General features: G+C 34.4%; 1 protein-coding gene across 2 annotated transcripts in view; it reads right to left on the minus strand.

The window, feature by feature from the left end:
* The window catches only part of LOC146157637 (zinc finger protein castor homolog 1-like), a 68,805-nt gene extending 52,888 nt beyond the window's left edge, over positions 1-15,917 (minus strand). For both annotated transcript variants that reach the window (XM_083388548.1, XM_083388547.1), the window contains exons 1-2: positions 15,860-15,917; positions 11,229-11,268 (exon numbers count right to left, since the gene is read on the minus strand). The gene's annotated coding sequence lies outside the window, so the exon portion shown is untranslated. The remainder of the gene's footprint in view (positions 1-11,228; positions 11,269-15,859) is intronic.
* Between the last annotated feature and the right edge of the window lie 94 nt (positions 15,918-16,011).

Genomic DNA, 16,011 nt, shown 5'->3' on the forward strand with positions numbered 1-16,011 from the left:
TTTTGCAAACTTAAGCAAACTTTATTCTTGTAAGTCTAGTCACATACTTCATATATTTTTGGCTCAAGTTTACTCAGTTTTAATAAAATGTTACAACCAAAAATAAGGTCATTAAAATCGTTGCAGCGGATATCGTAATTTGTCGTCCTAAACGAGCCGAAAAAGTTGCAAATCATTCCACTCGAATCGTCCTAAATGCTTGGTTACAATGGTTGTTAGTGATCTTACAGTTGGTTGATCTTTTAACGGCCATGTCACCGTCATTAGCTAATTAAACCAAGCAGCTGCTATCAGGCAAACTGCCGCACAGACAAACAAAGCAAGCGCAAATAAACGTCTGCTAAGTATTCTTACCGCGGCAGCTTTGTACCAAAACCTAAACAAGCAAAATGGGCGTCCTTCTGGTTGCTAGGATCAATTGTAAAATTGTTCATTTGGTAAAATTTAAGTACCAACGTTTTAACCACGTAATCGGGCAATCTTTTTCGGGCATTATTATTGCAACTATAGATGAAAAAACATATATATGAGATCAATATATTTTCGTATGATAAAAACAATCTCAGGTCCTTTGAATTCAGTGAAAATGCCGTTGCTGCCAAACATTGTTTTAATTGTAAAATTGTTCTTCCGGCAAAATTCAGTTAAAGTACCAAGAAATATTGTTAAAGGTTGACCGAATAGGTGATCGAAAGGTTTGTACTTTAATAAAAGCGTTTATCTTAAATGTTAGTAGGATTGCAGTAGGATAGGACACATCTAGCAAACCACGTACTTTAACAGCAATAGCAAAATTGTCTCCTGTTTAGATTTATTTTGTACTCCCTAAAGTTTAATATGAAGTCTAGCTTCATATGCTTCGCACGGGTTAAGCACATAACTCTTTTAAGAAAATGTTAAAAGTTGGCAAAAAAAAACGTTTTTCGGCATTACCACAATAATTGGGTTTATAAATTCTGGCTCATAAAGATTTTTAACTGGGCATTCATAAAACCTCGTTTTTATTCAATTTCAGTTCGTCGATAAAACGCTATTCTAAGCAAACACAGCGACTAATGGAAGACTACGCCCTTAATATTTATTAGATTTCACCTCAATCTTAAAACTGCTAAGTAAAAACAAACTAAAGGACCTTTGCTGAAGTTCCAAAAATGGCAAAAAAATAGTAACTTTTTTTTAAACAAATTATTTTTGTTGTTTCTTGTTTTATAAAGCAGCATTCAAATTTATCTGATTCAAAGCTAGAATCTTTATTTTACATATTTTATTATAAGATAGCATACAAAATCCTTTTCCTAGCTGTGCCACCTGTTATCAAAAAACGCCTGTTGTGCAAAAACTTAAGCAATAGCACATTTGAAATATTACAACAAAAATGTTTCTTCTAAGACAGCAACATTCCAAGAAATACTTCAAACTCACAAGCACAGCAACAAAACGCGGGTTTAAACGAGGACGTGAACTAAAAGTTGTCAACTTTGTTACAATATAACCAAGTGTTTGCGGGCAGCTGTTGTGCACAGCGCCACAATAAAACCACCAATCGTCCTCCTAAACCCGAATGCTCCCTTCTTGCTTATGCGTCCAAAAAGCGCTGTCAGGCGAGTTACTTGTAATTGGCAGCTATAAAAAGGCACACAGTTATGCGCCGCAAAGTGCAAAACATCTTTAAAAGCAAGCTTCCCTGTTACAGACCGACCTCTAACGCGCTTTTAACTTTTTAGGCGACCATTGCTTGAAAATAAACTTGCCCTTGGGTCAAAGAAGCGGTTGTTATTATTCGGTTAATGACCAATTGTTGGCAAAACGGTGCAAAAATAGGCTCGTAATGCGAAATTCGTTGAATTGTTTGGCTTCAGTAAAAAAAAAAAAAAAAAACACTAAATCCATTATATTCTATTAAAATCGACATTTATTGTTCACAAACGATACGTATCGTTTAGTCCAAATTTTATAGAAAAAAATCACAAAACGAAGTTTTCGCTACAATTTATGTGTGGTAAATTTACGAGTCACAGAAAATGAAAGAACGGCCTAAATAGTGAATTACAAATTAAACCGGGAATTATAAAGTGGTCTTTATCTGGGTTTTAACCGCCCAGCTGTGAGAAGTAGGACATTGGTTGGAATCTGGCTTAAACTTTTGGCTACGTGATGACCGTGACGTGAAAACGCAAGTTTTGATCGCTTTAAGTTTAACGAAGACCACAAAGCACACATTACCCGCAAACGCCCAAACCACACCACATTGTAGCACACCAGTGACACCACTAAGCCAAACTACTTGTATTTTAACTGTATTTACCTCACACCAACACTAAACATATAAAAAGTTTCAAAATTCTTGTAGAATAGCTTACATTTTTGACCACTAAGGCCTAGGAGCCCAAAACCACTAAGGCCTAGGAGCCCATGCCACTTGTGTTTTAACTTTATCAACCTCACACCAACACCACACATGAAAAGTTTCAAAATCTTTTTAGAATAACTTATTTCAACCGTTCTTCCGCTAAATTATTATCTCGCATAATAATTGATGTAGTAGGTTATTAAACAACTAAGAAACAGCAGTAAAAAAGTTTTTTTTTTCACAGCAGTAAAAAGGTTTTTTTTCAGCGTTTCGATAATCTATCGTTTATTTATTTATACTTAACTTGTAACCTGCTTTAATATGGACATCAAACCGAAATATATTTCCAAGGGTATATATTTTACATTGATTACTTAGTACTTACAACACACCACCCCACAGGACAGGTACAAAACAGACTTATAAATATTTAAATAAGCTTGTTTAATACTAAAACAGCACTAAATCAGAAACTTCCAAAAGTTTTACTTTAATAATAACAAAAAAAAAACATTATACTAATCAAAACATCCAAAAATTTGCCGAAACCTTGCCATTGTGAGGCAACTACTCTCAAACCAGCAAGTAACAGTTACACAGCAAACGTTACTTTTGCCCGTTTTCGTCGATAAAGCCCGACCAGCGAGCTCAACACACCTTTGGGCACAAACACACGGACACGGCAAGTTAAACAAATCCATAAAAAGCAACCTGACTCCAAAATTGGAGCAAATTAGATTAAACTAGCTTTCAGGCGAAAAAACGGCAAAATGACGTCATCAAAGTAGATTAATTTGGGCGGAGGCCTTTAAAGTATCTGTGACGACATAATAGCGCTTTATCAGAGCGTGTGAAACTTTTAATTCTAAGTTAAGACGATTTGGAAACTTTGAACGAATTTGTCGGTTGGTATCCGCATTGGAAATTACTAAGCTAGTAAATTAATGGCTAACGCCTTCTTAAAACAGGAAAATGGCCAAACGTTATTCTTTGTTGGTCTATTTATATGTTGTTTGTTCATTTACAAAGTAAAGTTGGATTTAAGAAATCAATCATGTGACGTGATCGTAACATTGCATGTTTTTATGACGAAAAAGGGTTCAAATAACAAAAGTTTGCAGATTTTGGAAAACAAATTGACAGAAACGAATAAGAATGAAGTTAGATGGAAGAAATGCATTTATTGTTCGTAACTTGTTTCCTAAAGCTTTATTTTTTTGCGCGTTTTAACCGGCTATTAAAACTAAAAAAGTTCCTAAAATTGCATAAAATTTCTGGAAAAAATAGCTTGTAATATTGCCTTCCCTTACATAATGTAAACCTGAGTGTTTTTCACCTTACTAAATAAATAAAAAAGGGTAATAAAAATTGGCAAAATACTTACAAATGGCAACAAAATTGCAAGTAAGCATCGTCAAGAAATTAGCTAAAAATAGGTGTCCACAGAAAGGTTTTTTAGCAATTTCGACTCGACCTAAGTTTTAAGCTTCTAGTTTGCGTGCCAAGCCCGGGGTTTTTTGTGGAAGTGTGTCAACAGCTTATTGGAGTTTCTATTTGTGTATTTGTCGATTGGGAGTCAACGACCCTTCAACGAAAGGTGCGTTCTATTATTTGCTCCACGATCAACTTATCACCGATTTGCCTTCAAGTGCTTACCACGTAGCTAGGGATGTCCCATAATATCGGATCGGAGCCAATACCCTAGGAGTATCGGCGTCCATCCGGTACAAAATTAATATAGGAATTTTAGCCATACGTCTATACGTCTTAATCAAGATGATGTCGGTTTGCTTTTTGGCTTTGCAATTCATTAGCAAGCTTCATTAAAGATCCGTACTTACTGCATAGTGTACCAAAGTTTAGCCATAGTTTGCCGTCCAACGCATAGCGATGACTTTGTTGAGAAAAAAATTAAATATCCACTGAAACTAACTGAACTTTCTTTTTATCCACTGAAACTAACTGAACTTCTTAAAGTTAAACCAATTGTTAGTCAATTTATCTAAAAAAATACATTTCAATGCTTCGATTTGTTCAGTTTGCTTGTCCTTAGTAATGACGTAAAAAGTAATGTATCGTATCGCGATACTTTTGTTCGGAGTATCGGATATAGGAGGGTTCTGGGGAACTTATTTAGGCGCACACTCTTTAGCTTTTGGAAACATAATTTACGAAAAAAGCAGCACAGGGCCAAACAAAGGTTAAAGTTTAATATATTTAAAGAAACAGAGATTTTAACCACAACTAAGTTTAACTTCTGAATCATCACCTAAAAAATCGGGTTTTGGTAATAAATATATTTTCTTGCTGCCATAAAATTTCAATTAAGATCAAACGATTTTGCAATCTTCCTATTTAAGCTAAGCACAAAAAAGCGAACAACAAATTACTACGCGAAAAAACAAGATCAACTCAATCTAAAACTGACTGCAATAAATGTCCTTGAAACGAACAACTGACCTTTACCAGTTTTGGCGACGAAGCGACTGTTTAAACTAGAAAGGTGAAAAAGTAGGTTTGAATAAATGCAAACATGGGAGTGTGTGAGTGGGTTGGGCAAAAGGACAAGGTTCAAACTCGTCGTAAAAAACTCAAAAACCCAATAAGTTGCTTCTTTCGTTTCGGAGCCTGGCTAATAATTTACGCGGCACTTCACACGTAAAAGTTTACCGCTGTCTGGGGGTTGGGCGGATAAGTTACAAAACGTCATCATTACTACAAAAGCATAGGATTTATTGATAATTTTCTTTACGTAGTCACAACTGGCCCAAAATTTAAGCTTTTTGCTCAATTTTGCTCATTTTTTTGAATTTTTGTGTGCTTCGTTTAATGACGATAAAATATTAATCAAACACAAACATAATTCGAACGTGTAAATGTATTTTAAAACGTATCAAGAAAACACTTTATTCTAAATAACTGCCGTTTACCTTTTTAGGTATACACATTTTAAAAAATCACAAAATTAAACTATCGTTTTTTGTTTTGTTTAATTATGCAAACAATAATTGTGTGCATTATCTTAACCATATACACTGCCCCCAAAAAACGGTTACTTATTCAAGCTTTCGTAAGTTGAAGTATGTTTCAACTTATTTGTCCTTCTCAACATTTTTTCGTCGGTCGGTTAAAAAGATCGCGTGCCGTGGAGCCTTTGTAATGATTGACTAAAATATGCCGAAATTAGCCGGAAATATTTGGTGGGGCGGGTTAAGGCTCGCCACTGCGGTAAAATATGCGCGTAAATTTAACTGATCCGCCAAGTTTACTGCTCTTTCCATTCGACGAAGTTTTGCGACGAAAGAAAAGTTTTACCACGCTGCGTCTTTTGTGGGAAGCGAAGTGAAAGCTTTTGTGAAGAGGCAGTAAGAATACCAAAGCCCATACAGAAGTAGTAGCATTTTGAACCTTTCGAATATCTCATTCATTTTTGGATGTTGAAAATGAATAAAGATTTATGTTGAAACGTTCAAAATGCTACCTACTTCTGTATGGGCTTTTTTTCATTCTTATCACAACCTCCAACCATTATGCTCCAAACTTTTGTGAAAAGGTTTGGGAAAATCTCGGGTTCGCCCGGCCACTACAAATTGGATTTGATTTTTGTGGAACGGCTTAACTTTCAGCTTACGAATGTTTTACAACTTTCAGTGCCAACTTTCTTTCAGCTGAAATAAAATATAAATTCAGATATTTCATCTGCATTTTTTACAGAATAGCTTTTAAATCATTTTGAATGCCAATGTGACTGAATGTACGCATTTGTTGAAAAAATACAGTATTTTGCAAGACAGCAATACTTGAATGAATCCCGATTATGACATTTTAAGGTTTGGTTAAAATTCTGCATCGACAAACCAATGTGTCTGTTCTTGTTTCAAACTGCGAAAATGACTAAAAAAACTAATATGGGGATAGGTGGAGGCTTAAAAATATTTATTACATAAACAAATGGCGGTTACAGATATAATTTGTTGAACGTATAAATGAGTTTTTAAAGTTATTTCAGTTCAAAGTATTTAAAGTGAACTCAGATGTAGGATAATTAGGTTTTGCAGAACGCCCAAACATGCAAAAAAACTCAGTTGTATTTTCTCAACTTTTTCATTTATGTTTCGTTGTTACTTCAAGTTGATTTATATTAAAATAAAAAAGGGAGATTATCGTAAATCGTCCAACTTACAATCTTCAAGCGTGTTCATAATTTCCTTTGGTGGAGCGTAATTTTTAATAAACCTAAACTTAATCTCCCGATACGAGTATTTCCCACGAAAATAGGATGCCGGTGATTTGTGGATTATCTGCAACATCCTCATGTAAGTAAATACCAGCACAAAACCAGGGTTTCCACACAACAACTAACCCCAAAACCCGCTGCGAGAAACAATGTAAATACCGCACTTCCCGGTTTGAGACAAAAGTTTAATTACAAGGCGCTGGTTTAGGAAATACGAGGTTATTCGCTTCTTTCCGTCCGAAAATCTCACGGGAAATTGTCATTCTAGCGAAACGAAAGTAAAGGAGCTTGAAAATGACCGTTAACGCCAAAAAGGTCGAATAGATCGACATCATCTTGATAAAGACGTTTTGATGCGAACTTGTACCATTACTTAATGTGGCTGAATATATCTATACCTCACTTATAAAAGGTTGAACGTAATATATTTTAATCACATTAGCTGATAATGATACAAGTTCGTATCGAAACGTCTTAATCAAGATGGTGGCGATCTACTCGACCTTTGTAGCTTTTACATTCATTATCAAGCTGCATTACAGATCTGTACACAGTAAACAGAAGCAAAGCAATCGTTTAAATAGGACTTATACACTTTAAACTTTAGCTTGTGTACTTTTATACTTCTGCTTCATATTAATGAAAAAAAAGAAAAAATTTCTGAAAATATACATATATATATTAATATATTTATAAATATTTCTGTTCATTTGATCAAAGGAATATTTTTTATCGTTTGAATTAAACTATTAATTCTTTTAATTTAAAGTTACTTGTTTTAAATAAAAAAATATTTTACAATTTTCCCAGTAAGCTTTGTAATTAAATTAAAGTTCAACAATAAGTAAATACAAAGTTGAATTACAGCGCTAGGCCCCAGCCTTAATGAGTCAAACATTTTCCGTCCAAAGGTTATTGTAAAAACATCGCACTTCAAACCTATTTGAGAGGCCGCGGAAAATGGTGGCGAGATAACATTAAAACATCTGTCGAAAATTAAACAAAAAACGTCAAAAACACACAAACTTATAACACGCTGCCAACATAGACTTTATATTTTCGTCATAAAAGATAAATATGGTGATAAAGTGTCGTAATTTAAATTTTTTTTTACATAGTTCAGTTACACTGGTTTCCTGTTGGTTTCAACTTTTAATGTTTTAAGTTAAAAAGGCCTTTTCACAAAAAAGACATCTATTTAAATTGTAAAACAAAGGTCTTCGAAAAAACTAAAAGCATAATAGCGAAACCATTAAAGAGGGGTGATTTTGTAAAATCAGCGCTAAACTATTACCGTAAAAACAAAGCCAACAACACCTGGTATTAGGGCGTTAATCACCTGGTAAATATCCGCCCTATTCCGACACATTTGCGGTTTAATTTTGTTGTCATAAGCTCTACAAGCTGTCCGTTCTAACAAGCAGCTAACCAAACATCAGCAATATCGTCAGCTTTCGGGTTTGTGGGGTTTTCAGTCGCACGCGTTTCTGTGAAAACAACTGAAAAAGCTCGCGTATCAAGTGGTGCTCAAACCACGCTAAAAACACTGAAAACATGGTTTTAGAGAACACTGTAATCACCCCAGCTACATAACACGCAAACTGAGAGAGAATTGTGTCCACGCGGTAATTTTACAGTTGTTTTAACGCATATTAAGTATTGCCAAAGTTTTAACGCATGTTAAGTGTGTTTTGCCTGGCCTGCATTTTGCTAGCTAAAATACTGGCGTTTTAAAGTTACGTTTCTGTAACTGCTTTACATGTTGTCATATAAGGTAGGGTCTAAAAATGGGTCTAAAAAGATAAACAGGTTCTACATTTAAGACATTAAACCGGTAATTCGTAATACACTAGGTAAGTGTTGTACAATAATACCATAAACTGGGTTTACAATATTACTTTCTGTTTTGGGCGGGCCACGCAATAAAAAAAAGTCAAATTATGTCTGAAGTTACATTTTCTATCCACGTCCTTATTTGAAACACACGTAAAACAAAGCCAGGAGATTACACTGTAAGGACTTCGACAAAATGGGGCACTTTCAGTTTTTCAAACAGGAACTTTTTGAACTTCTCAAATTAGACTATTTTTGGCTCGACGTAAAGTAGCTCTTATCCTAATGGCTTAAAATGAGTCACTTTTCACGTTTTGCGAAAATGACCTTTTTCAAACTTCAAAACCGATCTTTTTGCAATTTTTAAAATTCCAGTCGTTTTGTCTGTAATTTTGTTCTCTATGGGAAAATAAACTGCATAAAACCAAATATTCCTTTTTGTGACAATACCTGTGTGACTTTTGAAATGGGGTAAATTACAAAATAAAACAGGACTTAGAGGAAAAGGAAATATTCCTGTGAACTATAATAAGTGATTTACGATTGAAGTAATAATAAATGCATTTTCCGTAGTTAGCCTTAACAATCATCAATACACTGTGTCGCAACGTTTGTATGTGTTATGGGCAAAAATTTGTTGTTCAAAACAAATCAATGACAAAAACGTCCAATCTAACCACCTTTTCAGACCGCTTCCGTTCCAATAAATGCGCGCGACGCCATTCAACGACAATAGCTTATTGTGATGTCACAACAAACGCGATCTAAAACGACCAAAAGTAGCTAATTAGTGGATGGAGTTGAACAAAATGTAGCAATTAACAAATAGACGCAACAACTTTAAACTGATCGGTCACTTAATGTCCATTAAGGTATAAATTGCCTCGCTAATGTAAGACGCGAACTCTAAAAAGCAAATGATTTGTCTAATAGTGTTTCTCAACTTTTTAGCAGGAACCCAAATACTAAGAAAAAATTTAACAACGAAGCTTTGGCGACCTGATTCCATCCACTGAACATTTATACGTGGACACAAGACAATAGCATGAAGTGCGAATCTAATATATATTGGATATGTCTTCGTAATATTTCCGCAATTTTCTGATATAGTGGAGTAATTTTGTTCAGAACATATCATAAACCGCAAACTGCAGTCGGCAACCCAAATAATTTAAACATCAACACTATTTTGGGTCGCGACCATGGGTTGAAAAGCGCTGGTCTAAGCAACAAAACACAATTACGGCATTAACTCTGTAGATGTATGGAAAACATAACTGGCCTTTTAAAATAATGTAAAAAGACGTAAAAAAGTAGCATTTCGTACCAATACAACCTTTAAGGGCAGGGTTTCTTAACCAGGGGTGCTAAACTGTTCCTAGGGGTGCGGGAATGCTTAATCAGGCATGGGAAATGTATTGCTGTAATTTATTTCTTTGCTCAGCTACATGTAAAACTAACTCACATTTTGGTATTGTGCTATCAGTTACTTGTACAAAAATAAAATTACAATGGTTTGTTATTCAAGTAATTCAGGATTGGTTGGTGATTTGAAAGGGTTGCAGCAAAAAAAGGTTAGGAACCACTTCTTTAGACAGTAAAAAACTTTTACAATGCTGACTGCGAACTCGCCGCAAAATAGCAGAGGAAAGTCGTAAAAATCAACCCTAAACTGTTTGACGTAAAACGACACTGTTAACGCAGTAAAGTGGCTCAGAATTGCGGGTTTTTGGACGTTACGTTAACGATTTACGAGCAGAACCTGCCTTGGGCAAGGACAAGGCACCGGTCAATTTACTCCCGAACAATTTTGCGCGAAATTCCGCCATAAAAATCAACAGTTGTTAATTACAGTCGTAATGTGGCAGACCTTATGTGCCCATCGTAATTTTAAACCACCGCCAAAATGTTTTGCGAGTTAAGGGCTTTGAATGTAAAGTGGCACAAGTAAAATGGAAATGAACGGTAGTTATAAGATAATAAGGTCAACTATAAACTGGCATATTTAAATTGCTTCAAACACTAAGGTTATAAAACAGGATTACTAATATTTTTGGCTTGCGGCAACCTACATAAAATATAAATAGCTTGCGACAAGCTGCATAAAACTAGAATTTTGACTAAGTATTTTACTGTAACTTTACGATTAACGAAATTTGAAAGATTTGAAACATTAACTGTGCATAATGTAAAAGAATACCGTCCTTAAATTTTTGCACTCTGATCGTACACTAAAAAAGTGTATCAAGAATCTTACCTAATAGAGCATAACTTGAAATCCAAAAACAAACATATAATACCTATCGGTGACACTGAGGGTCAGAAAAAGCACTCAAGGGTGCAGCTGTAATTTGGTTCGAAACCTCTATTTTACAACATCACACTCAACAGAGCGTTTCATAAAAATCTTTCACAAAAAAGTTCGTTTCATTTATAGAGTGATAAGTAAATAACTAATAAAATCAATAATAATTAAAACTTTAAAAAACGTCCTGTCATATGCTAGAATACAGTAATAAACGCACCGATTGGTTTAAATTTCATATACCGCTTTAATACTTAATACTTATCCACGACTTACTGACAATATAAATTTGTCAAGGGTGCTGTAAATAACTGCTCCCGTCACTCTTAATATATTTCATTAAATGCACGGCCAATACTTTATAATTATTAGAAAGAAATACACAGACCAGAAAAATATGTGTCAAAAAACACTAATAGTGCCAATTCAAGAGCAACAGCAACAAAAAAATTATATTCTTTGCGCACTTCTTAGCTAGGAAATAGATTACAGAAGAGACTCACCAAAAATTTGAAGTGGTGCGTCGCCAGCTGTCCGTTGCTTCTGCGAAAAAACAATATTTACGTTGAATATTGGCCCGAAAATTCCGCCACTTTGCCGAGGTTGAAAAAACATTAAATAACTCGCCAAACTGATTTCAAACACGCGTAAATATTGACCTAACAATTGGCTGTATGGCGTAAAAAAACACGCCAGGGCTGCGGTTTGGGTCGAAAAGTTAAGTAATATTGGCGGTGAGGCTTTTTTGGCGAGGTTTTCAAAAGGGGCGGGTTGGAAACGTAAGAAAAATATGCACAAAGGTTTCCAACGGGCGAAGTTGGGCAAAGATTCCAGCAACAATGAAGCGTCTGGGAAACGAGGAAGTGTTTCGAAACTTTGAAACTCAAGCGAATCAAGGCAAAGAAAACACGAAATTTGAGAGAGGTGGCAAAAAATAGAAGCGCTCAAAAAGCGGCTAGAGTGTCAATTCGTGCCCATTGTTATCCCGGGTTATTGGAGCCAGATAAAAACAGGTCTGAAAAGAAAAAAAACGGGCGTGTTTTGTGGCTCGAGCGGATGCCGAGTCACTCAATAATCACTTCGCGTCTTTCATTAACCGACCTTTTTAGCCTAAAATGCCTTTGTTCGTTGATTTCGTCGGGAAAGTTGGTTGCTATGGTCAAAAATGTAAAGTGAAAAACTTCTCGTTTAATTAAAAAGCAATTGCATTTATGATGGGAACCGGTTTAATTAAATCCCTAGCAAAACCAAAAAAAAAAAATTTTTTACATATTCTACCATACTTCTTGAAGTGTTTGAATTTTGACTTTAAACTTTTTGATGAGCGTCCACTTTTATGAGTAAGACTTTTATAAGTAAAAACGAATGAAAATGTGATTGCATTTGAAAAAATTAGTTTCTAAACAGGTAATTTCAGTAGGTTCAGATGTTATCGAAGCTAACACAAGGGCCGAAAAATTACGGCAAAGTTTTAACAAGTTTAAAAAAGGTGCCGGCCAATGTTTAAAACGGCCTAAAAATGTGTCCACTCTTGTTTTATTGTTCGTTGTAGGGGATATCGGGTGGCCAAGAAAAACAAGAAATTTCTCGACGCTTTTTGTGCGAAAAAATCCGCCAAAGGAAGCGACGACAATAGGGCGCGTCGAGTCTATCTGTGACGAAACAAAGAAAGTGGAATGTGACGTCAATTTTCGGGCTGGGCCAAATTGTGGACGACCTAAGTTTCTACTTTCCAGTTCGCTAGGGTTCGGCAAATATGAGGCTTCGGCGAAAAATTAATTCTATTGATTTACCAGCAAAAGTATGACGAAGTTATGTTTTATTCAGGGGTTGATCAAGGATTTTTTGCGGGGGGGGGTTGAAAGCATTTTTAGGTATGACGTCATAAACATGTCGTATTATTTTACATTGAAAAGACGGAGAACACTCGCTTAAAGCGTAAAAAGTGCTTTTGCATAGTTTAGGTTGCCCACAATTTTATATTTTGACCCTCTAAAAGAAAAAAAAATAATTTTGAGTAACTTAAACGATTCGCATACATAAGCATTTTTTTACGCTGCGCTGGTGTCTTCTGTCTTTTAAACACTCAAAACACATAACGTTTTGTCGTAACTTTATGACGTAACTTGTGACGTCACGTTTTGACGTAACTTGTGACGTCACGTTTTAACGTAACTTTATGACGTAACGTTGTGACGCCAACAGGCCGTGTATGGACTAAAACAATTTAACAAAATCGGCCAATCCTTAATGGAAACATAATTCAGATTCGCAAAAAAACGCTAACATTTTTCTTTTTAAAAATTACCAAAAAAAAAAACAGTTTAGAGGGGCGTGGACTCACCCCGCCCCTCCCTAGATCCGCCCCTGGTTTTAACGGGACTGAGAAATCGCTCACGGCGCAAAAACATGTCGCATTCCCCGCACAGTTGGCCCTTATCGTGTAAAAACGCAAAAAAATGTTGCGCGACATGCTTTTTGGGCCGATGCGAGTTCTTACAAGAATTCAGAGCCGATAATTTTCTCCCTTAGTAGCTAGGAAACCGATCGGCATGTAAAAAGCTGGAGCGCAAACACGAGCTATCACAAAAATTTAATCTCCTATTTGGCGGCGCAAGTTTATTTGATGGGAGCCGCATAAATTGTACTTTGCTGGGGTCAACGTCTTCACGTTTAATACGAACTGGGAACTTTTTGGTGAACTTTGAGTACAAAAAGGCCGCCTGATTTATGGGTTTTCGACCAACTTTGACTTTGTAGCAGGCCGTATTTAAACAGCAGGCTTTTTGTGCGATGTAATAAATTCGTTTTCATTTGGTTTTGGTAAACTTTGCTGACAGAGTTATTGAGAATCAAACCTTATGTTCTTTGTGGGTAAATAATAGCTTAACCATAGTGGAACTTCTATCTCCATACAAAAACAAACAAAAACACAATTATCAAGACATCAAACTGTTATTTGTGGATAGAAACAACTCAAACAAACTTATTTAAAAACAAGTGACACTTGATATCTAGCAGTTCATTTAGAAAAGGGAGTTTAAAGTATTCAATTTGATAAGACTGTGTGCTGATGCATCATTTAGCGGTTTGGACTATTACCTACAGGTCATTCATGTTGTTTTCATTGAAACAGTTATGAAATCATCACATATGGATGGGAGTGATATACATAATGAGATAATTGAGATGCTTGAATCACGTAAAACACACCTAGGTCTTATTTCAACAATGATATTCTTTTACATCATGTCATCATACACAAGTCATTTACATCTAACAACAGAAGGACACAAAATTACCAAAAATTAAAAAACACAAGCTATTTACAAGTAACTTGTACAATCAGATTCAACCTTTTTATTAAAAGAATGAATACACATCCTATTTATAAAAAATATGTGTTGAATGTTAATATACTTATCAAAAATATACTGTTTTGGGTTCATTGGGAGTTTAATTAAATGGTTAATTTATATCATTAAGACAAATTTTGTGGTTTATGTTTCACATCAATAAAAATGAATGCATGACATAGTACAACTTTTAAGTGTAATGGAAAAAGTAATTGATTTTCTGACTGTAAATCTAATATGTGAACATTAAACCACACAGTCAATTTATTGCAACACCATTAGCTATTACTAAGTGGATATATTTAATACCATTTCCTGCAGTTATTGTGTAAATAACAGACTATTTACAGAGAGACCACAAAAAAAACCTCGCAGCAGTTTGTATAAACACCATTTATCAAGAACTTAATAAAGAATAATAAAACTTAATTATAACTGCATTTGCTTGTTGTTTAAAAATCTATGAGGTTTAAGCATAATGCATTAAAACACAGGCTAATTAAAAAGAGTATGATATTAATAAGATTGTTAGTTGGGCACCAACTAATAAATTAGTAAAACTGCTGATTATGTTGTTCATGTGGACTCGGTTTATCAGGTATTGCTTTAAAGTGGTATTATGTTTATTAAAAACATAAGTTTTTTTATATTGCATAATGTTTTACAAATAAATAACAATAATAAGTCGGTGCATTTTTGTAATTCGGTATTATTGCATACAACATTTTATTTACAACACATGATGAATATAATTTGTAAATGTTAATATAACATACAGCACCTTTATCGTGATACAAGTTTACAGACTAAACAAATATGCTCATAACAACCAAACATCAAATATATAATAATATGTACAGGTTGCCCTGTACATAGTAGTGTTTTAATTTTTTAAACCATTGTTGTTTTAAGTAGCTTTGTTTTTAACAGAAACTGTACCATACAAAATATAAGATGAACATAAAATAAGTTGTACTAAATCTTTATTGTTAAGTTTGGCGGTTAACATACTGAGATTTATAAACTATTTTAAAAACTATTATATTACTAACAACTGGAAGACACAGTGGTATATTGGGATTATTTTAGGATGCCTATAAGAAAAGATTAAAACAAATACTCAAATCCAAAAAATTAAGTAAATGCTTGTTATCATATTGATGATTTATAAGACAACTGTATTTTACTATATCAATTAAGTATTTCCATTTCATGGCAGCTTTTCGGATACCTAGGGCTCACATATTTGTTATATTTTCATATACAATCTGGAAATTGGTCCAAAGTTAATATGAAAACGTATACTTTTCCTAATTAACACATAAATCCCAATATTGAGCAGTTTGACGAATCCAAAAATGATGATTATGTGCTAATTTACTCAGTATTCTAACTAAGAGAGATTTATTTATTCTTAATAAGAGGTTTTCTACATTAGGGACTTTAAAGTTAACTTATCTTAAAAAGTGTTCACAAAACCTATTCCACATCAAACAGCTGGTTTGATCAATATTAATTACAATTTAAATACAAGTACAATAAAAGTTTAAACAACAACAAAAAGTACAACGTTTGGCTATATATATAATAAAGGTTAAATCTCATAGTTGGATATTTTCTTTAATTTGCGAACCTATTAGTAGCATTAACTTAACCAATAAAATAAAAAAGTAAGTATTGCATCAAATGCATTGATGTTGAAACAGCCAAAACACAGGTAAATGTAAAATATAAATTTGCAAAGAATGAAAGGACATTTAATTAGCAAACATTCTCACCCGGTCAACCCGTGTTTGTTTCTTTTATTGTTGACTTTGCATCATATTTCGAACAGCTGACGTTTCTTGTAAAAATTTCTTGTTCAAAGTCGATTTCTGCCGCCACCTACCAACGTGCTCTTTACCGACATCAAGCGACAACTCAAATTAAC

This window comes from Ascidiella aspersa, chromosome 4 (genome assembly GCF_963924565.1).
Source record: "Ascidiella aspersa chromosome 4, kaAscAspe10.2, whole genome shotgun sequence".
NCBI lineage: Eukaryota > Metazoa > Chordata > Ascidiacea > Phlebobranchia > Ascidiidae > Ascidiella > Ascidiella aspersa.